The following is a 23353-nucleotide window of genomic DNA, read 5'->3' as shown; positions in this document are numbered from 1 at the left end:
TATAATTATATTTCAACCTTTTTGAATGGTTTATATAGTGGGTGTGTATCAGCAATGATACTTTTAATTTTAACCACATATTCTTGAGAATAATCTGAGTAAAAAAGTCTTATACTATTACCTCCGCGAAAGTATCATTGCTGAGATAATTTAATTATAAACCGATCAATCAGGGCTTTGATTCAACGGAAAAATTACTTTACTCTCACTTTCGTTAGCACTTCCCTTTCGATAAATAGAAGAAGCTCTTACCTCTCTATCATGTCGTATTGCTATACGCGCACACACATGCAATTACATTGATTATCGATATTATCTCTTAAGGGAATGCATTGCGCGTCGAAAAAGTACTTCCAAATTATCTTCTACAATTTTAAAAATTTGAATATTTTCATAGAGACCAAATTGGCTCGTATTGATCTGCTTAATTAACGTATAGGCTTACTTTTTGGATTAAAAAAAAAATTGTAATCGGATATTAATAATAATATTTTATTTCCCATCAATAATTTCGAATAAGGGAGCCTTTACGACGCTACGTCAAACTTCAACGAGTAAATTGAGACCAAGAAGAAGCATATATCCCATAAATGTAGAAGATTTTTTGAAAATACTTTTGTAGCGCAACAAGGAAAAATGTGCAAATTTGCCATTGTTGCGGTACAATATGTTGTGATTCATTCGCAGATTCACGACACTCAAGAAATTTTTGTATAATAAACATTTATTATGAGATATTACAATGTCTCTTTCTATACAATTCGTTATCCAAGAGCTATGAGCTAGTTAGTAGTGTACTTAAAAGGCAGAGGATTGCCTAGAAAAGTCTAAAAGGTAGGAGGACTAAAGGTCCTAAAAGATTCGACTGGTTCCTTTAACTGTAGACTCGAACTGATTTTTGGGGCTGCACATTTGGGGCTTTTACCCTCAAAGTGCAGCGTCAAACATTACCTTATATGGTAACATTTGTGGGTCCCGAAGGTCAAATGCCTCATTGTTCTAGAACGTTCGACTGCTGTTGAAGTGCTTTGGCCACGTGTCGGGACTTAGCCTTGGCGACTATGTGAACGAACTGCGTCAAGCGGTTCGTGTTACACTTTAGGAATTTATCGCTTTAGGAGTATTTCTCCTTTACAATAGGGCTAATGATATTTTAACATATTTATAATGGGTTTTGATTTACTGACTATGTTTTTAAATGATAATGTTATTAATAATATTAATAATGTAATGTTTATGGTAGTAAGGGTTATGTACGTTTATTCTGTGTACATAACACCCCTCCCCCCCTAGAAGAAGAGGGTGGGTGATCAATAATCGGCATATTGAAAATTTGCCACTTGCTCAGGTGTGACAATAATCATGTGCGTTGGGGCGGCGTCATCCGTTGCTGGGGCGGCGACGTCGTCCGTTACGATGGCATTGGATGGCAATGCCGGCATTGACCTGAGCCTTGGCTTAGGTTTTCGTTTTCTGTGAAGAAATCGCCGGATTATGTAGATGGTTAATCCTATGATGATTAACGTTGTAGTAGAGTATGAGATGGCCATATGCTGATAGATGTAGTGTTGTCCTAGGTCTTCGTTTCCTACATCCTTTTTCAGCTGTTTTAGCTGGACGCTGAGCGTTTTGAGGTCGTTGACCTTGTTTAGGATGTTATGAAGCCTGGGACTTTTGGTTGTATTGATTGCTGCTACGTAATTATCAGGATCTATGGCTCTCAAAGAGAAATTATAGTGCGGGATATAGTTTTCATGTTTGCTGGGCTTGGAGGTTTGTACGGGTTCCAAAACAAAATCAGTAGCTGTTAGGATACAATTTTCGTATAAATTAATTACTCCGGAGCCCATTAATTCTATATTGTATGTAGGTTTTTGTTTGCAGATTACTTCTACAATTTCTAATCTCGTTGTGGAGTATATCCACGAGGCTTGGTTTTTCATCGGAATTAGCATCGGTTGCACTAAATGTATAAGTTTATGCTCCCGCGTATTTATATTTATGTATTTTAGGTATAATGCAATTTCGCATGGATTGACGGTTTTTATTTTGATGGATAGTTTATCCGTTGAACAAAAATAATTATCTGTTATCGTATAACATTTTTGTAGTTCGTTTTCGGTATATTCTGTGTAATGCTCAGCAATGCTGTCTATTGCTATGTATTCTTGTCTTAAATCTATTACAGAGTGTATTGTCGTAGAATTTTGAATAGGGATTGGGATTGAATATATTTGCATAAGATCGAATTCTTTAGGCGTAGTTAAGGAGATATGAAATACTACAATTAGTGTGTTAGTTTCTGAATAGATTGTGGGTTTCATTAGTTTTGTAATTAAATGTATGTTTAGTGTTTCTAGGGGAAATGGGAATTGCGTGCCAAGAGGGATGTGAGGGATCGCTTCCTTGAGATATTTAAGAATTTTTGTATAAGGAATAATTTTCGGAGTTATTATTCCTTGGCTCGCTTGTATTACGAAATTTAGTAAGTGTTCTCTTTCTATCATTAATTCTTCATACGTGAGATTTATAATATATAGAGCTTCTCGTTCGCCTCCTTGAGTGGCTAGATCACGTGCTGTCTTTATCAGCATTTTTTCATTCGCATTAATTTTTTGTATCGTGCTATTATAAATTTCTATGCTTCGGTCGATAATTTGTATTTGTTTTAGGAGCGCTAATTTGTTTGTTTCTACTGTTTGATCTATACTTTGCAAATGTTTATTTCTTCTTCATCGTTACTGTCCATTATTCCTAACAAAATTTTTCCTATTGATCCTACTCCTATTGATCCTACTCCGTTTGCTAGTCCTCGTCTAGTTCTCTCTTGATGTAACGTTATTTCGCTTACTTCGTTTAGATTTCTTTCGGCTGTCTTTAATTTGAAGACGATATCGAACACGGGGTTGTTGCAAATCGTTTTTCATTCGTAATTGTAACAGAGGGTGTGGTCATGTAGGAATTTGTTTAATTGCGCGAGTCTTTCACGGTATTCTACTATATCGGTTATTATTACTAATTTCCAATTTTCTTTATAAAAATTGATCGTGCCGAATTTCTCATAGAATAGTCCCGGTTGACCTTTGATGGGATTATTCTGGATTTGCTGGGTGCTTCTTTGGATCGTTGTGACCATAAGGGTCAGCATGCACCTATAATAAATTGTAAGTTTGGTTAATCTTAGAGTTTAATATATATACTTTGATTAAATTTTATTTCTACAGGAAGTGGTTTTGTTAGCTGGTCGCGAAGGTGCGACTCGTTCGTAGACACTAGGTCAGCATTTTTGCGTGAATTTTAACGAAGTGGGGAATGGTCTATAAAATCGCGTTTTTCCTATGGGGAGTTTCATTTCGTATTAGCAATTCGTGGAATATCATAAAAAAATTTTCCTCTTTTTAAAAAAAATGGCTCTTGTGGTGTATAAGAGGCGAGACATGTACGACCGGGGGCTATTCGACGGTCAAGGAAGGCGCCTATTCGTCCAAGTCGAGGGCGGTAAGTGTGTTTTTTTGTATTTATGTACATTTACGATTTCTCCTTTTTTTTTGTTTTGTTTAGTTGTGATAAAAAATGAGGAGGCTGTGGCATTTCGCCGTATGTGTCGGTGGAGCGACCGGAAACAGATAGAACTGGAATGGAGTTACGAGGGGTACGAGGACGACTTCAGGGTTATTTTCGACCTATACGGAATCCGGTGGCTTCAGTACACGGGCGTGGAGGCTTTCCGCGGCTGGGGCTATCCTAATAGCCAAGTCGCAGGGTTGTTCGACAAGACTGTATGAACGGAGGAGCAAGTCCTGCGTTATCATAATTTAATTTAAAAAAAAATATATATAGTTTGGTACGTTCATTATGTAAGAAGAAAGAGAAGAGAGAGAAGATTTTTTTTAACAAATTTTAAGTTACTTTTATATATATTTATTTTTATTTCTAGTTATAGTACCTTTCCTATTAGTTTAATTTAAAGATATTTTTTTTGCTTGAAAAGGAATTAAGATTAAGTTTGTTAATTATAATAAAACAAAATATTTTAAGGTCGATTATTCATAAAAAAAAAAATTATTTTAGTTAGATAATTCTAGTAATAGCAGTTGTAACGTGGCGGACCCCTATAGGACATGCCACGTTAAGGAGTCCGAATCTTCGCGCCTAGCGCGCTATTGGGTCGTCTCGCTAAAGCTCTCGCGCCTACCGCAGCGACGTCGCGAGCATACGGCGACGCACACATTGCCTAAGAGACCGCAAGAGTGGCAGGTGCGAATAAGGAGAGCTGCTGAGAAAGAGATTGCGAGAACTCCGAGAAACAATAGAAAAGGGCAAGAGGCATCGAAGCCTAAACGATAAGGACAGGTAGCCTTCCAGTCGTAAGGTAAGCGAACATAGTTATTAACGCGAATTAGTCTCCGGTCAGATGTGTGTGTAACTGCCTGAAGGAGACACGTAATTGGTAAGAATTGCGGTATTTAACGAAAAAAATATCGGCTAGCACAGGGTTCGACACTCGGGCTACCCTGGGAAAAGAGGTTAGAATCACGGAAAAGCCGGAAAAGCGGCGAAAAGTGCTCCGCTAAATCAGGAGGCCATTCGGGTGGCATACCGTGGGCCTGGCGCCCTTAAAGAAATTTGAATCGACCGAATGCGCCGGGAGCACACGTAGCAGCACCGCTTATAAGAAATAGAAGCATTTGTAATAGTCCGCGAGGATGGCCTAATGTATATTTCCCGCTTAGGCTGTCGGGAGAGGCCCTGGCAAATAAGCCAGTGTAAATGGATGTTAGAAAAAAACTTTGAGAATAAGCACCCCCCAAGTACTTAAAATATATATATATATATATATATATTTAAAAAGATCGTAGTGCTTGCTTTTATAGCATAATACCTCTCCCCGAAACCGCGTGTTACATAGTATATAGAAATTATTTAATTTTAATAGTAATTATGATAATAGTAATGATGATAATAGTAATGATGAGAGTAAGTTGTAGTAGGAAATAGACTGGGGTGATAGGAAAAGGAGTTTTATATGAGAGAGGATGGTATGTGTGGGTTATCGAGTCGGTAACTACGCGTGATAAGGTTTTAGCCTGTTGACGTGGGGTACGATTTTCATTTTACCCACTGCTAGTTCGTAGTTTAATTCGCTTAGTTTTGCAGTAATGGTATAGGGACCGTCGTATAGGGGTTCTAATTTCTTCAGTCTTCCTGCGCGAATCATTTCTCCCTTTTCAGCAATACTTAGTCTCCTACAGTTGAGCCCAATAATCTGGCGTCAGGCGAGGGAAAGCAGGAGATAAACGGGCAAGGGGTATCTAGGGAATTAACGGGTTATATATTCTAGTTCCCTAACTTCACATTTGTCCACTTTTGAAATGCCAATTAAATGTAAACAAAATTAACAGTTTTTAAATCTAAGTTACGGAAAAGTTTAAGGAAAGATTATAATGAAGAACAGGAAAAGAGAGGAAATCAGATGAGTTTGATTAATTATTATAAATATGTAAAAATATATTTGTAGATTGTTAAGAAGATATGCTTTGTGGTTATTTGATTTTAATTACAGGTTAAATTATGCGTTTTATCTCAACTTGGATGAGGAAGGATTAATTTATCAAAAATTCTGAAGGGATTTTGACATCTAAATACATTTTATTATGATAAAGAAGGTTAGATTGGTTATCACATCCATTCATGTTAATTGGAAACACAATTTGAAGATTAATTGATAAAAATGAAAGGTAAGTTAACTTTAATATTGTAACAAATGAATTTAACTCTGTGGGTTGTATTAATATATAAGTTTTATTTTTTGGTTTCTCACCATGACACATAATACATAATTATTACATATGTATTTAACTTTAAAATTACAGTACAAATTATAATTTGATTTAATATTGTAAGGCATAACCATTTGCGGCAATTACCTTTTCCAAACGGCGTGGCAAAGATTGGACAAGATTTTGGCAAATCTGTGGTTCGTTTCTCAACTCTTCCCATACTTTTCTTACGTGACACCTTAGCTCATGTTTGGTCCTCTCTTGTTCTGGTCTCCAGCGTTTTACCATTATACCCCAGACATTTTCTATTAAATTGAGATCTGGGGATCTCGATGGCCAAATCATCCTTTCAATTTCAGGATGTTGTGCAAACCATTCACGTGTCATTTTGGATGTGTGCACACTGGAGTTATCCTGGACAAAATGGATCATTGGTAAGTCGTGGACCGGATACATCCTTCTGACACTAGGCAGCATATGATTTTCTAAGATGCTTGTATACACTGCTGAATTCATCTTAGTGTCAATTTCAATTAAATCCCCCACACCGTCTCCTGAAATCCAACCCCAATAAGCAATAGTTATCCTATTATTTCTGTTCGTAGGTAGGACATATTTATCATTAAATCTGGTTCCATCCGGTCGCCAAACGTGTATCCTCCCATCTTCAGAAGATTGGAACACTTTTTCATCAGTCCAGATAACTTTACGCCAGAATTCATCTCCTTTGCTCAAGTGCTCCAAGCCAAATCCAACTCTGTCCTCTCTGTGCTGAGCTGATAATTTTGTTTTGTGCACAGCATGGTGGCAATGGATTCCAACCTCGTGCAACCTTCTGCGTACAGTCATCTTTGATATGTTCAGGTCTAATTTTCTTAATATGCTTCACGTAGGCAGGAAAGGATCTTCGTTCATTGTATCTACAATTTTTCTATTCTCCTCTTGCGATGTTAATCTGGGTCTTTTGTTATTTTTCCTTCTATCCTCCAATCCTGAATATCCCTCTTCTCTATATCTTTTAATCCATTTATTATTCGTAAACTTATGCAGCTGCAGCTGACCAGAAATATCCACTGAACTCATTCCTGCTTTCCAAAGACCAATAACTTCTCCTTTCTTTATTAAAGTTTCACTATTAATTGACATCTTTTGAAGTTTTAATTTTTAGAGAAACGATTATTGAACAGTGTAACACCTTTTGAGAGAAAACAAAACACAACAATAAAAGAAACGAAAATCGACTTGATTGTTATTTGTTTTATCGTTTCGTTTCTTTTATTGTTGTGTTTTGTTTTCTCTCAAAAGGTGTTACACAGTTCAAATAATCGTTTCTCTAAAAATTAAAACTTCAAAAGATGTCAATTAATAGTGAAACTTTAATAAAGAAAGGAGAAGTTATTGGTCTTTGGAAAGCAGGAATGAGTTCAGTGGATATTTCTGGTCAGCTGCAGCTGCATAAGTTTACGATTAATAAATGGATTAAAAGATATAGAGAAGAGGGATATTCAGGATTGGAGGATAGAAGGAAAAATAACAAAAGACCCAGATTAACATCGCAAGAGGAGAATAGATAAATTGTAGATACAATGAACGAAGATCTTTTCCTGCCTACGTGAAGCATATTAAGAAAATTAGACCTGAACATATCAAAGATGACTGTACCCAGAAGGTTGCACGAGGCTGGAATCCATTGCCACCATGCTGTGCACAAAATAAAATTATGAGCTCATCACAGAGAGGACAGAGTTGGATTTGGCTTGGAGCACTTGAGCAAAGGAGATGAATTCTGGCGTAAAGTTATCTGGACTGATGAAAAGGTGTTCCAATCTTCTGAAGATGGGAGGATACACGTTTGGCGACTGGATGGAACCAGATTTAATGATAAATATGTCCTTCCTACGAACAGAAATAATAGGATAACTATTGCTTATTGGGGTTGGATTTCAGGAAACGGTGTGGGTGATTTAATTGAAATTGACACTAAGATGAATTCAGCAGTGTATACAAGCATCTTAGAAAATCATATGCGGCCTAGTGTCAGAAGGATGTATCCGGTCCACGACTTACCAATGATCCATTTGGTCCAGGATAACTCCAGTGTGCACACATCCAAAATGACACGTGAAAGGTTTGCACAACATCCTGAAATTGAAAGGATGATTTGGCCATCGAGATCCCCAGATCTCAATTTAATAGAAAATGTCTGGGGTATAATGGTAAAACGCTGGAGACCAGAACAAGAGAGGACCAAACATGAGCTAAGGTGTCACGTAAGAAGAGTATGGGAAGAGTTGAGAAACGAACCACAGATTTGCCAAAATCTTGTCCAATCTTTGCCACGCCGTTTGGAAGAGGTAATTGCCGCAAATGGTTATGCCCTACAATATTAAATCGAATTATAATTTGTACTGTAATTTTAAAGTTAAATACATATGTAATAATTATGTATTATGTGTCATGGTGAGAAACCAAAAAATAAAACTTATATATTAATATAACCCACAGAGTTAAATTCATTTTTAACAACATTAAAATTAACTTACCTTTCATTTTTATCAATTAATCTTCAAATTGTGTTTCCAATTAACATGAATGGACGTGATAACCAATCCAACCTTCTTTATCATAATAAAATGCATTTAGATGTCAAAATCCCTTTAGAATTTTTGATAAATTAATCATTCCTCATCCAAGTTGAGATAAAACGCATAATTTAACCTGTAATTAAAATCAAATAACCACAAAGCATATCTTCTTAATGATCTACAAATATATTTTTACATATTTATAATAATTAATCAAACTCATCTGATATCCTCTCTTTTCCTGTTCTTCATTATAATCTTTCCTTAAACTTTTCCGTAACTTAGATTTAAAAACTGTAAATTTTGTTTACATTTAATTGACATTTCAAAAGTGGACAAATGTAAAGTTAGGGAACTAGAATATATAACCCGTTAATTCCCTAGATACCCCTTGCCCCTTTATCTCCTGCTTCCCCTCGCTTGACGGCAGATTATTGGGCTCAACTGTACTTCGTAGTTTGATTCTGTTGTATTTTGATCGTAATAAATCTTCGACTTTCCTTTTCCAATATCAATTGGTCTTTCATTATGTTACCGGTTGAGCGAATTCTTTCGCGAAGTTCGTTATAATAATCTTCAATTGTATATGTAGGTTGCGGCGGATATTTGAGCGAGGTCAGTAATTCTACCTTGCGTCCAAATAGCTATGAGAAAGGCGTTCGTCCTGTAGCTGTGTGTGGCGTAGTATTATAGGTGAACATGGCGTAAAATAACCATTCGTCCCAATTGTCTAAGTCTTCGTTGACAAAGTTTTTTAGGTACGATGCCAATGTTCTGTGCGCCTTTCCAGCGCACCATTCGACTGTAAGTGGTATGCCGTAGTCTGAATTTTGTCAATTTTTAATAGCTTATAGACATCTTTAAAGAGGTTACTCAGAATTTTAGTACCCTGGTCGGTTAAGACCTTTTGGGGTAGTCCGTATGAAAAAATGATCCTTTAACGAATAGTCGCGCCACAGTAGGGGCTGACTGGCTTGAATTGGTAAGGCTATGCTGTATCTTGTAAAAAGGTCTTGGAAGGTTAAGGCATACTTGTTTCCTTGTCGGGTCGCAGGGTTTGGTCCTATTATATCTAGGGCGACCTTTTCGAAAGGCTCTACTCGCGTGTCTGTTATCTGCATTGGTGCACGTCTCACGTTGCCTGTTTTATTGCGTTGGCACTTGTCACATTTTTTTATGTATTCTTCTATGTTCTTTTTCATATTTGGCCAGACGTGTTTAATTTTAATTCTTTGCAGGGTTCTGTTTAAGCCTTCGTGTACTCCGAAAGGAGTATCGTGATACTCGTATAGGATTTGATTTATCATTGTGGGAGTATAGGTCGATGATGTCTCATCCGCTGTTTCTTCCTCGGCGTCGGAGTTAGCTGAGGTTGCATCTTCATTTGAGTCGGTTGGCCTTGGGACGGCTTGCCGTGCTTTTGAGCGTGTGATCATGTGTATACGACGTAGCGCATCTGCATTTGTATTCTGAGTACCTGGTTTATATCTAATTTCGTAATCTTACTCGGCTAGCTTTAATCTCCAACGCATTAATCTGGAGCCTGGGTTTTCTACATTGAAAAGCCAAGTGAGTGGTTGATGATCGATAATGACGGTAAATCTAGTACCATATAAGTAAGGTCGAAAATTTTGTACAGCCCAAACTATTGCTGCTAATTCTTTTTCCGTGGTGCTTTAATTTACTTCGGCTTCGTTAAGCGTTCTGCTGGCGTTAGCAACGGGGAGGTCTTTGCCTACCTCGCCTTGCGATAATACGGCTCCTATTGGTTTGTCGGAGGCGTCCGTGGTCAAAATGAAAGGAAGATGAAAGTCTGGATACTGTAAAAGTGGTGCAGTAGTCAACCTTTCCTTTAGGTTTTCGAATGATGATTGGTCTAAAGAGGTCCAGTTGAACTTCACTCCTTTCTTTAATAAATTTATTATAGGTTTTGACAGGTCAGCAAAATGGTCAATGAACCTTTTGTAATAGCCTGCTAGGCCTAAAAAGGATTGCACGTCCTTTATGCTCTTGGGTGCCGGGAAATTTTTTACAGCTTTCATTTTAGTTGGGTCTGGAGAGATGTCTTTGTCTGTAATTATATGACCCAGTAGCAAGTTTCCTTGCGAAGGAAACGGCGTTTTTCCGGTTGCAACTTTAGAGTATTTTCACACAGTCGGATGAACACCTGTTTCAACCTTTTATTGTGTTCTATTAGAGTAGGGGCGTGAATTACTATATCATCTAAGTAGACGAAACATTGGATTCCTTGGAGTCCGGATAATACGGTGTTCATTAAGCGTTGAAATGTAGCTGGCGCGTTTTTCAGTCCAAAGGGCATGCGGTTGTATTCGTAGTGCCCTTGGGGTGTGGAGAAGGCTGTTTTTTCCTTGTCTTCTTCAGCTATGCCTATTTGGTGAAATCCAGAGGCCAGGTCAAGGATGGTGAAATATTTCGAGTGGCCTAGTTGGTCCAATATTTCAGTGATGTTTGGCAATGGATAAGCATCACCTATAAGAGCTTCATTTAGCTTGCGAAAATCTACGACGATGCGCATTTTTATATTCCCTTGTGCATCGGGTTTCTTGGGTATCACGAGCAGTGACGCGTTCCACTGGCTTCGGCTCGGCCGTACTATTCCATCGGCTTCTAGCTTAGAAATTTGCTTATTTATTTGTTGTTTAAGCTTTGCAGGTAACCTATAGGGTTTCTTAAAGATGGGTTTGGTATTTTCTACCAAAGTAATGGTGTGTTTTACCGCTTCAGTAATGAGGAGTTTGCCACCTTCTAAATGAAATATGTCATTGTATTCCTCACAGATATCCGTTAGAGTGCGCAATTCTTCCTGGTTTAAATGATTTAGTTCTAATTGAGACTTTAGCCGGGCGAGTCGGTCGCTAGCGTAATTATTGACAGCGTATACGGTTATTGGAACAGAAGGGTCGTCGCCCTGAGTCGGTGGACTCGGAATATCTTCTAACACGACTGTAGGCAGGGTATCTCGAGTTCTTTCTCCGTGATGTTCAAAATGCTAACGCAGCAGGTAGAGTTGGTTGGTCTAGTGGCACAGTTACCTATATACACTCCGGGTAGTATTTGGTGTCCGTTTACAATGCCGTCTAGTTTGCTATCCGTTAACGCGGTTACTAATGTTTCGGATCTCGGTTTTAGTGATACCGTAAGTGATACTACCTGTTTCATTGGCCAGGTGTGTCCCAGCATTGTCAAGGACACGTCCTTTTCATAATGAAAACTGTTTCTTTTCCAGAAATCCATGTCGATTAGTCCGTCGGCTATTAGCGAAAAGGTGTCTGGTACTATTTGGAATTTATGGGTTATAGTGTATTTTCCGATTTTTACATGTAGGTAAACTGATCCTAGCATCTTCACAGGTGTTCCACTTATTTCAGTTAGCGTAATCGGAGTTTTGTCAGCTATCGTTTCTTTGCGCAGAACTCTTATTTTAATTATGGAGACGTCGGCTCCAGTGTCAAAGAGTAAGGTTGCTGGTCGTACAAATTCAACGGCTTGTACTTCGATCAAATTTTTTATAAGAGTACATAACACCATATTGGCGGTTAGATTTCCTACAGGTGTTGGTCGATTCATGTTTTCATTAACTGGCTGTTCTGAGTTATTTGTATTCTGTTCGGCTTCTCTTTCTCGCTTTGCTTTTAGGGTGCGGCACTCTTGGATGGTGTGTCCCGGTTTTTACAATAATTGCAAGAGGTGGACACCTTGTTGACGGACGAAGAGTGACTCTGGGTCCGTTTTGCGTTACTAAGTCGCGCGTAGCATTTTTCAGCTACATGTCCTTTCCTATCGCAGGTTTGCAATGGAGGTGCGAATTATTCCGTTGTCCGGAGGGTCGTTGTTTTCCTTGGTTGTCGCGTCTACCATGGGTCGAGTTCTGTTGAGTCCTGTACTCTTCGTCGGAGCGAGTCAAGGATTCACGATCGATTGCGATAGCAATTGATTCTCTAAGAGTTGCACGTTCGCAAGATGCTACCATAGCTTGGAGTTTAAAATCCAATCCTTTTATAAATTGATGTTTCGCTTGTTGCGTTAACAATTCTTCTATAGCTTCGTTTTTAGCCGGGTCATTTGCTGGCGTGATGTATCTTTCTTTCAAACCTAATAATATGTCTTCTAGTCGAGAAGCATAGGATCGTACCGAATCATCTTTTCCTTGTCGGCATCGATTTAAACTATTTTGGAGGGTCGCGGTTGACCGTCGGGGTTTGAACGCTTCTTCTATTTCTTGTATTAGTTGCTCTTTATTTTCTATTACTTTGTGCTTAGTTTCGGTATAAGCTTTGCTTCTTAGTATTGTGAATCTAACTTGCCGTAGAAATTCTTCTCTATCTAACGGGTTTAGATTTTGATTTGCCATAACTATAGAGTTCACAAACGGTTCTAGCTCGTCTGGGTCTCCTTTATACTTTGGAATTCTTCCGAGAGTTACATGTAGGGAAGCATATCCGTGATGAGATTCTTCTTCTTCCTCATCGTCTAGATCTGGCACGTATCGCGGTCTCTCGCAGGGAGTCACATACGATGTTCTTTGTGCTGGTCTTGCCTTAGAGGTCCTCGCTGGAAACCTGTTAATATTTTGGCGTAGTTTGGAGAGATCATCTCTCAGTCTCGCGTTTTCTTCCTCAATCATACTAATTTCGCGGGGCCTTATGCTGTTGTGTAATCTTCTAATTTCAGAGTCTATGGCGCTGGGAGGTACGCTTTTGTTATGAGGGATCGTGTTTGTTGGTGCGTCTTCTATTCTGATAGGCGGACGTTCCGCGTTGTAAATATCGTCTAATTCTGGGGAGTCGTTGGTCGCGTTGCCATGTTGAGCCATAGTTAATCTATTCCGTCTTCGCATATTTACGTTTCGAAATGGGGTTCCTTCGTCAGTTTCTCTAAGAGTACGCAAGGTTCTATTTCCTAAATGAGAGATGCAACTGTCTATCTCTCGGGAGATTGAAACACGATTTGGCCATTGTACACTATGTATCGCGGGAGTAAAGCTGGGTTCGGATTGAGTTCGGTCTAAATTATCGGTATTACGGTACATGGAAGAAATTTACTACTACGAACGCTATGGGCTTGCGGTTACAAATGTTCACAAATAAAATTGCTACTGATATGATTGGTACCGTACTCACCAAAAGCTCATTTTCACTGGATGACTGGCTGCAAGTTCTGCTGGTTTCCAGTTGTTGATTTCTTGTAGTCATGAGGTAGTGTGCGGGGTGAACCTCGAAGTTGTGGGTTTGTCGCTCTGTTGCTAAGAAAAGCGAAGTTGGCGGATGTCTCGTTGAGTATCGATGATCATCCACGTCGGTTCGTCTTTGTAGAGATTGGTCAATCGAAGAAATAAAATTTTCCTGATTTTCATTGGGATGAAGATTTATGTAGGTCTGGTCTTCACCAGTCAACGGATCCCACCGCTGCCACCAGTTTGTTGTGGTTCCTTCGCAGATTCACGACAAACTCAAGAAATTTTTGTATAATAAAGATTTATTATGAGGTATTACAATATCTCTTTCTATACAATTCGTTATCCAAGAGCTGTGAGCTAGTTAGCAGTGTACTTAAAAGGCAGAGGATTGCCTAGAAAAGTCTAAGAGGTAGGAGGACTGAAGGTCCTAAAAGATTCGACTGGTTCCTCTTAACTGTAGACTCGAACTGATTTTTGGGGCTGCACATTTGGGACTCTTACCCTCAAAGTGCAGCGTCAAACATTACCTTATATGGTAACATTTGTGGGTCTCTATGGTCAAATGCCTCATTGTTCTAGAACGTTCGATTGCTGTCGAAGTGCTTTGGCCACGTGTCGGGACTTAGCCTTGGCGACAATGTGAATGAACTGCGTCAAGCGGTTCGTGTTACACTTTAGGAATTTACCGCTTTAGGAGTATTTCTCCTTTGCAATAGGGCTAATGATATTTTAACATATTTATAATGGGTTTTGATTTAATGACTATGTTTTTAAATGATAATGTAATTAATAATATTAATAATGTAATCTTTATGGTAGAAAGGGTTTTGTACGTTTATTCTATGTACATAACAAATAGTATTTCCAAAAAGTCTTCTACATTTATGGGATATATGCTTCTTCTTGGTCTCAATTTACTCGTTGAAGTTTGGCGCAGCGTCGTAAAGGCTCCCTTTTTCGAAATTATTGATGGGAGATAAAATATTATTATTAATATCCGATTTAATAAAATTTTTTTTTTAATCCAAAAAATAAGCCTTTACGTTAATTAAGCAGATCAATATGAGCCAGTTTTGTCTCTATGAAAATATGCAAATTTTGAAAACTGTTGAAGATAATTTGGAAGTACTTTTTCGACGCGCAATTCATCCCCTTAAAGTAGTAGTCTAGTAAATCGACCGGTTTTGCAGGTTTTTTTTCGGGAATTTTTTGACAACTAAATAAAATGCAAAAAATCTGAAAATTTTATGTTATTAATACTATATTAAATTATACAAAAATATAGTTTTTTTTTAATTTTTACGATATTTTATTTAAATAATATGGGATCAAAGTAGGTGAAAAAAAAACATGCTCTGCTGGCCCGTGAGGTATCTCCAGTTTAGGTAATCGGAAACAAAAAAATGCAACAGATTATTGTTCAGTAGAATTGTCATTCTGGTAAAAACTAGAAAAATTAATTTGGTTAAAAAATAACTAAATGACGGACTTCGAAAGAAAACCGTACAATTTTTTTAGTGTTAATTAGGTTGTAAATTGAAAAGTAATAGATGAAAAACAATGATTCTAGTTCCTGCCAGAATTACAGATATGTAGAACAACTTGTACAAATTTCCGCCCGATCGGTTCAATAGAAAATCTGTTATGCCTCGGGCCGACCGAGAAAACGTGGTTTCGAGCAAAACGCGTTTGAAGTTTGGTTATCAGAACTTTCATATTCACATTAAACGTCGATCCCCAGTGCGTGCAACAAGCCTTTGGTCTCTTTATATGCGACTAACTCTGGTATATCTGGTTATATCTTATTATATATCGAAAGGTATAAAAAGCTCCAAGGAAATATAAAGGTAATGAGTCATAATAGTGAGAAATAATACCGTTAGCAACTGTCGCGCAACTTATATCGTGCAACTATTCAGCGCTCTTGAATATGTGCTATATTTTTGTTAATAGTTCGAATATCGGTTTAAAATTTTTATACCATTTTCTCATGATGGTATACTATCGAAATATTAAAAAACATTTGTTTCTACCCAAGCAACTAGAATACTACTGTAAATAGTGTTGATCTCTTCTTATTCGTTATGTTGGCGACTTTACAATAAACATCAATCAAAGCTTCAATTCAATTGCATACGTAGTTGCTCTAAAATCATTATGCAGTGAAAATTGATTTAGGAAATTGCAACAATCATCGCTGTATGTGTTTACAATGGTGGCCTCTCATTCATTTTACACGTATTAGAGATTAAACAGGGTTTAAAAATATATCCAAACAATAAATAATTATATTATGTGCTTGAAGGTATGGTACACAACCCATCAAACGTTCTGGAAAGTCGCTACCTGAGTGTGTAAAACTGGCCCGAATCAGTTTGCGAATACTTAGGAAAGAAAAAGAAAAAGAGGATATCAATCTAAAGGGCTAATTGTAAGCACTTGGCATCGCAGATTAGAAGTATATGGAATATTTCATGTCTTCTAAAGTAACAAAATCATTTAGAGCTTTTTTTCAAAACCATATTTTCGGTGTTGGCCGGAAAGGTTTCTCGAACAAGCTTTTACCAATCACTTTAAAATTTGAACTATGCATTCAATATTACATTGATTAGAGAAGTACATGGAATTTTTTTTATGTTACCTTTTTTAATGTTATCATTATTTACACAAGCCCACAATATTTTTGGTCATTCTGAATATTAGATGCCAATATATTATTTCCATGTATTTTGTCCCGCTGAAGCCGAATCTGCAACCCGTTTTACTTCTACACGTCAAAATTTTGACATAACCGCAAAAAACACTTGAAAAACCTCTAAAACCGGTAAAATCATTTTTCCCATACAAATTCAAATGCCCCCCCCCCCACAAAATTAGTCTCGAATCAAGGTCTACTTCATTATTTTTTTAACTAATTGCCTAATTCAGCCAATATTGCTCCAATAATCCCAGAGCAATCTGAAAGCAGCACTGGTTTACTGGGTAGTTAAAGAATCGTGAAAATTTATAGAATTTTTTTCTGGAACGTGAAATTCTGATACCCTAGAGAAATCGGTAAATGGTGTAACGTGGCGTTCCCGCAGCGTTACAATAGCTGCTATCTAGCGCTTTGCTAATCTCAAGCGCTAGATAGGCGGGTCGTATGCGAACTAGGTAGTTATCAACCGATGAGTTATTGATCGGGGATCGATAACTTGTCGGCTTCCTAGTGTCGCGCGATGGGTGTAGCGGGGCAGCGGCGGGACAGGCGCAGAGCAGTGACGCCAGATCGTGGACAGAATATTCTTCCCACCATGCCGTCCTCTGCCCGCGCAGCTCTCACACCTAGAAAGCTCCTGCTATGTTCGTGAGATGCTTCCCCAGTCGTAGCACGCACACTCTTCCACCGGTACATACGTGTATCGGTCTTCTCCGATAATCTTCGGTAGATCTCGGGAGCGAGAAGGAACGATGTCGATTCTCGGACCTCTCTCTTACTCTATAATACGTTTACCCCAAACGCGACTCGCAATGCAAAACAAAATCCGTTTCCTAATGCTTCGGTAAAAGTTAAATTACCGAAGGTCCCAGCCCGAAATTAAAACTTTCCTAAATTAGTTTACAATTATTATAAAATGCTTATATGCAGCCATTAACTTATTAGATTTAATAATAAATACATCAAATGCGTTCTTACAATATAAAATGGGTTGAGGTATGAGAAACTCAATGTTTATGTATTAATCTGTTACAAATGCATTTTTATATTTATTATTGAGTCCAATAAGTTAACGGTTATTAAAAAAAAACTTCCCGTAATGCAAAAAATGAAAAAAAAGTCTCTGCCAGGAATCGAACCCGAGCCCACCGCGTGACAATCTGCCATCCTACCGCCTGCGCCACAAAACTCACTTAGCGTTGCAAGGGTAAAACAGCCTTTTCTCGGCTAACTCTAATTCTTTTATTAATTCGTCATAAACGATAAAGAATTAGCTGAAATAATAAGTACATTTATTTACACAGTATTATTACATATAACCTATTTTTCTTTTAAATTTGAAGCATACATTTTACACGAAGATAGGATAGTATTTAAGGATATCCACAGATGCAGTACTTTAAATAAAAAAATAAATTGTAATGGATTTTTTGCATTTTCAAATAATAATATTGCATAATAGGCTCGCAAAAGTGGATGAGCTAGACTGAAGGATCGATATTGCACTTGTGGCAAATCATTGAACAGTTCCTCCCCACCTTTCTCCTTTGATTTTTACAATTTCTGGAAAATGAGCATATCTACGTGTAGCCCCGAATGTCCACTTTCTATAATGTCTAAACAACTTTTTCCGAAAAAAGCAATTTTTCCGGCTCAAAAAGGCACTTTTCTGTTACCTTGTCAGAGAATCGTGACAAATTCGTTAATTTTGAAAGTTACACGTCTGGGCTTCTCATTTCCTTCTCTACGTATATACTCTCCGATCTTGAACGCTCATGAAACTGGTAATTGTTGACGCGTCGTGTAATGGCACCTTTAATTAATAAGCTAAATGAAAATCAGGGTAACTGAATTTTGGAACCGAATTCATGTCGCGTGTGTATTTCACGCGCCATATACCCGCACCTTTAGCAAAATCTATCGCAATTTTTTCCGTTTTCACGTGCTTTTAAATACATTTGTAAAGTTGCTGTGCACGCCGTATTTTCGTTATACGCTTTTGCACGAAACATTTGCAATAAACAATTTTGAATTATTTTCAATATATATTTAAAACACGAATAGAAATACATTCTTCATAAAGTTTACGATTGGAAGCTGTGATACGAAAGAGGAACATGATACAAACATTGAAGAAGGATATGGTCTTTTGGGATTTTTTTTCTTTCTTTTTAAGAGGTTAAAATGCTTTTACGCACACCAACCAGTAGACTCATCCTTTCAATTAATTATGATAGGAATTTGTCTGCTCGTTGATAGTTTGGGACTCATGGCCCCCAGGAATTACCTTTGTATTGGGAATTACACACTGGCTCAAACTCCCTGGATCTTTAAGGTCCAAACTCTACCCACTAAACAATCCTCTGTATATAAAAATATTTAATTTCAATAATATTCAGTTTTGCCTTGCAAAGTAGTCGCCAAGAACAGACTGAAAATGTCAAAGCTTTGCGAGGTAGTCGTCAGAGACAGACTTTAATTTTAATGAGCTTTGCAAAGTAGTCGCCAAAGCAGACTTTATTCTCTTATTCTGGCTTTGCAAAGTAGTCGCCAAAAGCAGACTGAAATTTCTTATTGAAGCTTTGCAAAGTAGTCGCCAAAACAGACTTTATTCTCTTATTCTGGCTTTGCAAAGTAGTCGCCAAAAGCAGACTGAAATGTCTTATTGAAGCTTTGCAAAGTAGTTGCCAAAGCAGACTTTCATTTTATTCATAATCTATATCATCATCACTCTCATTATAAGCATATACATTTAAACTACTTCTTGGATTAGCATCATGTGACTGGTACAAATCATTTTTCATTAATTGTAAGTGCTTCTTTGTGATATTCATTGAGATAGGTGTTTCTTTGCTTCTTCTCAAAGCATATTTGATGACACACGTAGCATTAACTGTGTCATGCACAAGTCTATTTCTTTTCTTGCTTTTAATATCAGGTAGCATAGAAAAACATCTTTCTGCCTCAGCGTTTGAGTGAGGACGAGATCTCACTAAGTTTAACAATTTCCGCAATTGTGGATATCTGATTTCCTTGTTTTCATGTTGGGCAGAGCATATTGCTTTCCACATGTCATCAAATTCTATTTTTGACCAATATTTCTTTACATCACAGCTTTCTTTTGCATACAGAGACTCCCATTTTTTTATAATTGTATTTTCATTGAAAGTTCCCAGTCGACGGCATATTTGCAGTAATTGGAAGCTACTGGCTTCTCGATCCTGATCAAATAATGCCTTGTCCTTTCCAAAAAATATTCAAATTTTCTAAAAAGTTGTCAAATATTGGGAAACGATCACGAATTTCTTCACTCGCTTTTATGAGGAAGGATAAACAATTCTGGCGAATTGTTTTCACTTGTGATTCAGTCATTTTCTTTTCTTTCAACATAGTTTCTAAATAACCAGCACAATTAGAACCTATATTAATGGTCTCTATGGGAAAAAGGTTTTCATTTCTTGAAAATCTTGCATTGCGTACAAAAGGTTAAAACACATCTTGCTTCAATAATGTTGGTTTAATATATGTTTGCAAGAAAAATAAAAGAAAATTTCTTGAACATTTGTTAAGTAAATGAATTTTTGTTTCCTTACTTTGAAAAAGAGTGTTGAAAGTATTAAATCTTCTCAACACATGTTCTAAGAAATATAAATAAGCTTTTATTTCAATATTTTCCATAATAATCAGTAATTCCTCTGTTTCTTTGATTTTCTCAAGTTGCTGTTCTACTAAAAACTTGTATATAGTATCCCATTTTTCTAAAATGCGTTCAATACATTTTTGACGCGAAAGCCAACGCGTTTCTGCATATTTCACTAAACTTTTAGTATTATCTTCAAAAGATTGCTGAAACTCTTTAAATATAGCATATCTTTTTGTACTTCCATTTATGAAAGACACAATTTTTTTAATGAAAATTGTGCATTTGTTTGGCAATGATTTACATGCATTAGAAGCTGCTAATGCTGAAGAATGACAAATACATGGCATTGTCACCAATTTCGGACTAATATTTAAAAGTCTTGTTTTAAAAGAATCATGTTTTCCAATCATTACTGATGCATTATCACAGCTTAACCCTATGACATTGGATACAGGTATTTCTCTTCTATTCATTTCATTATTAAATGCGTGAAAAATTTTGTCCGCAGAACAGTCTTTTGCGTCTAAATTAATAAAAATGCAGTAAATTATCCTGTATACACAATGATTTACTGTCAACATGTCTTGTTATAAGTGTCATTTTTTTCTCGTTTGTACTGTTTGTAGTTTCATCTGCAAAAACAGAAAATCTATGACGCTTCAAATATATCTTCACTCACTCGTTCAGTTTCATACGGACATAAGACTAGTAATAATATTTCTTACTTTTGTCTTTCCCAAAGTCATAGATTAAAGAACGTCTGGCTCTTAACCAATCTCTTGAAAAAATAAAAGTAACTCTTTACTATTTTTAAATGGAATATGATGTTGGGCGAAAAACGCTGCCACTTTAAGTTCAGCTGCTTTTACTCTATCATTAAAACGAAACGTATCATTGTCGGAAGTAGTGGGATATGCTATTTCAGCTAATGGAATATTCTTTTTTATCATATTTTCTATATGCCTTTTCTGCACGGCGTGCCTTTTAATTTGTGAAAGACCACAAACATTTATCTTTTCACACGCAAGACAAACAAATAAATCATCTCTACCAGTTACTCTCAGAACCCAGTTCTCCCAAGATGGATATTCATCGTACCATTTAATTTGGAATTTTTTAGTTGTGCTCTTTGCTTCTTTTAATTCCACAGCCATTTTTCTCAAGTGTATTTATATTATAAATATTGTGCTCACAATTATGACTAAATAATCCTCTATGAAATCAACCAGGAATATCCTTAGAACAAACTCACTTTTCACGCAAAGTATACCGAATCCAACAAAAACACTGTGGATATTAACGTGAAAAATTATTTTGCAATTAAATTTTTCAAACACAATAGAAAAGTACGCTTAATAAATTGCTTTAATTTCCAAAACTTTATTCGCGTATGTAATTTTAAGTCGTTCAATTTAACCGATTGAAACCGACTGAACGAGACACATAGATCTTTGCTGAAAAGTCGTAATTTTGTTTACATCTTAGATTCAAATACAGGTGAAATTTATCTAGAAAATTATAAAAAATAAAAAAAAAATAAAAATCTTGAGGAGAACTCGAACCTGCGACGTTCAGCATATAGAGCAAGCACTTAATCACCTACGCTACACAACCTTCTGATAGTTCTTAGATAAATAGACAATGTTAAAGGATTCTCTCGTGAAATGATATTCATTTTCTTTTCTTTTTTCAACATAGTTTGAAAACAAATCGATCAGGAACAAACTAAGCAATAATATATGTTACATGTAATTGAATAACTTATGAAGCTTTATATGATAATTAAAAAATGCTCAATTAGTTTATTTTCTTATATATATCGTTAAATAATAAATAGGAATAGAGTTTTCACATGAAATAAGAGTGTGTTTTGTTAACTCTCGCACCCCATCTCATGCAATACAAATATAATTTTTATTCAATTATTATTAATGAATATGTTACTAATGGCCATTTGAAAAAATTCTTGCAATATGCAAATCTTATATAAAATTGAATAAAAAATCTTGAAGAGAATTCTAAAGGTGCGGGTACACGGCGCGTGGAATATACGCGCGGCGCGTGAATCGTGTGGAGTGGACGCGCGGCGCGTGAAACGTGTGGAGTGGACGCGCGCCGCGTAGAGTCAACGCGCGGGATGAATTCAGTTTCAAAATTCAGTGACCCTGAATTTGATTTAGCTTGTTAATGAAAAGTGCCATTGAGGCTTCCATATTTTTGTCTCATTTCTTTTATTTTTGTAAATTACATGTCCCTTAAGTGCAGTTTCCTGATTGGTTCTCGCTCTCTGTCCTCTGCTGGCCTAACGGTGACTTTGAGGAAAAAGGTTATTTGACATTAATTACTCCTTGTTCCAAGGTCTATACGCCTGTACTTTATTGTACTATAACTCCGAAATCCTTCGGAAAAAGGGGGGGGGGTGGGAAGGCGGGTAAGGGTAAATAGGTTTTTGCACCATCTAAAGTATCCCCCATGGTCCATGTTGTAAAAATTTTTTTTTAGCCTTTCCAATGTTAATTTCCGACCTTCTGAATCGAGTAGGATGCTATTTATAGTCATATTCTGTAGGGGGTGTAAAACTATTCAAAAACCCCCCTCGATTATCCCTTTATCTTTTTTAGTTTTTTTGCAGTGGCCTTTTAAAGTTTGTGATATCTCATATCTCTCTCCGTTTAGTATCACATGTTTCTTTTTCAGTGACCTTGGTCTCATTATTATTATAATTCGTGTTTGTGTATGTCCTGTCTATTTTGTTCGCGTTACCTATGAACTCAGCTCCATTTTTTCCACTAGCCTAACGTAAAATTCCATATTTCTAATGAAACAAAACTTTTAGCCTAATATATATTGTTTTTCAACTTTGTATGTAAAAGGATCGGAAAAAATTGAGACAAATATTAATATTAACTAAGTATATAATTGAAGCAACAGTATTACTAACTATAAAATTATGTAATGTCGATATTTGCTTTAAGCTCTAATCGGTAATATTATTAACACTAAACGTACCGAGATAAGTATTTCTTGCATGTGTTTTATTTTAAAAAGGGCATATCACTTTCAAATGGTATCTTTAGTGTTTATAATAAATAATGAACAAATAAAAATGAATTTTACAGATTTAAATTTAATTTTTTTTTTTTTTTAATTAACCCATTAACCCATTAACGTCCAAAATGTCAAAATTTCTTGCACGTTTTCAAAGTGATTTTTTCCTATGTAATTGGCGTTGAAAAAATTCTTGAACCACATATTCTGATGTAAAATTGCATGCTCTTTCAGAATCCGTTGCCAGAATCATGATAAAACTCACAGGAAAAGCGATATGCTCGATTGAAACATAAAAAACACCTAAATTTTCGAAAAAAAAAATTTTTAGGATTTTTTTTCGAAGTGTTACGGTGAAGATATCACCTTGCGACCGTGATCAAAGGTGATCATGGGAGTTGA

General features: G+C 36.6%; 1 protein-coding gene across 1 annotated transcript in view; it reads left to right on the top strand.

Annotated features, from left to right (window-relative positions):
• trol (terribly reduced optic lobes) overlaps positions 1-23353 on the top strand; it is a 668955-nt gene that overhangs the window by 480437 nt on the left and 165165 nt on the right. The gene's annotated exons all lie outside the window — the stretch shown is intronic.

This window comes from Prorops nasuta, unplaced genomic scaffold, assembly GCF_024137725.1.
Source record: "Prorops nasuta isolate Cenicafe-Biocafe unplaced genomic scaffold, Cenicafe_Pnas_1.2 PNAS00017, whole genome shotgun sequence".
Taxonomy (NCBI): domain Eukaryota; kingdom Metazoa; phylum Arthropoda; class Insecta; order Hymenoptera; family Bethylidae; genus Prorops; species Prorops nasuta.
The sequence above is the reverse complement of the archived record's forward strand: the minus strand, read 5'-3'. Positions and strand labels throughout refer to the sequence as shown.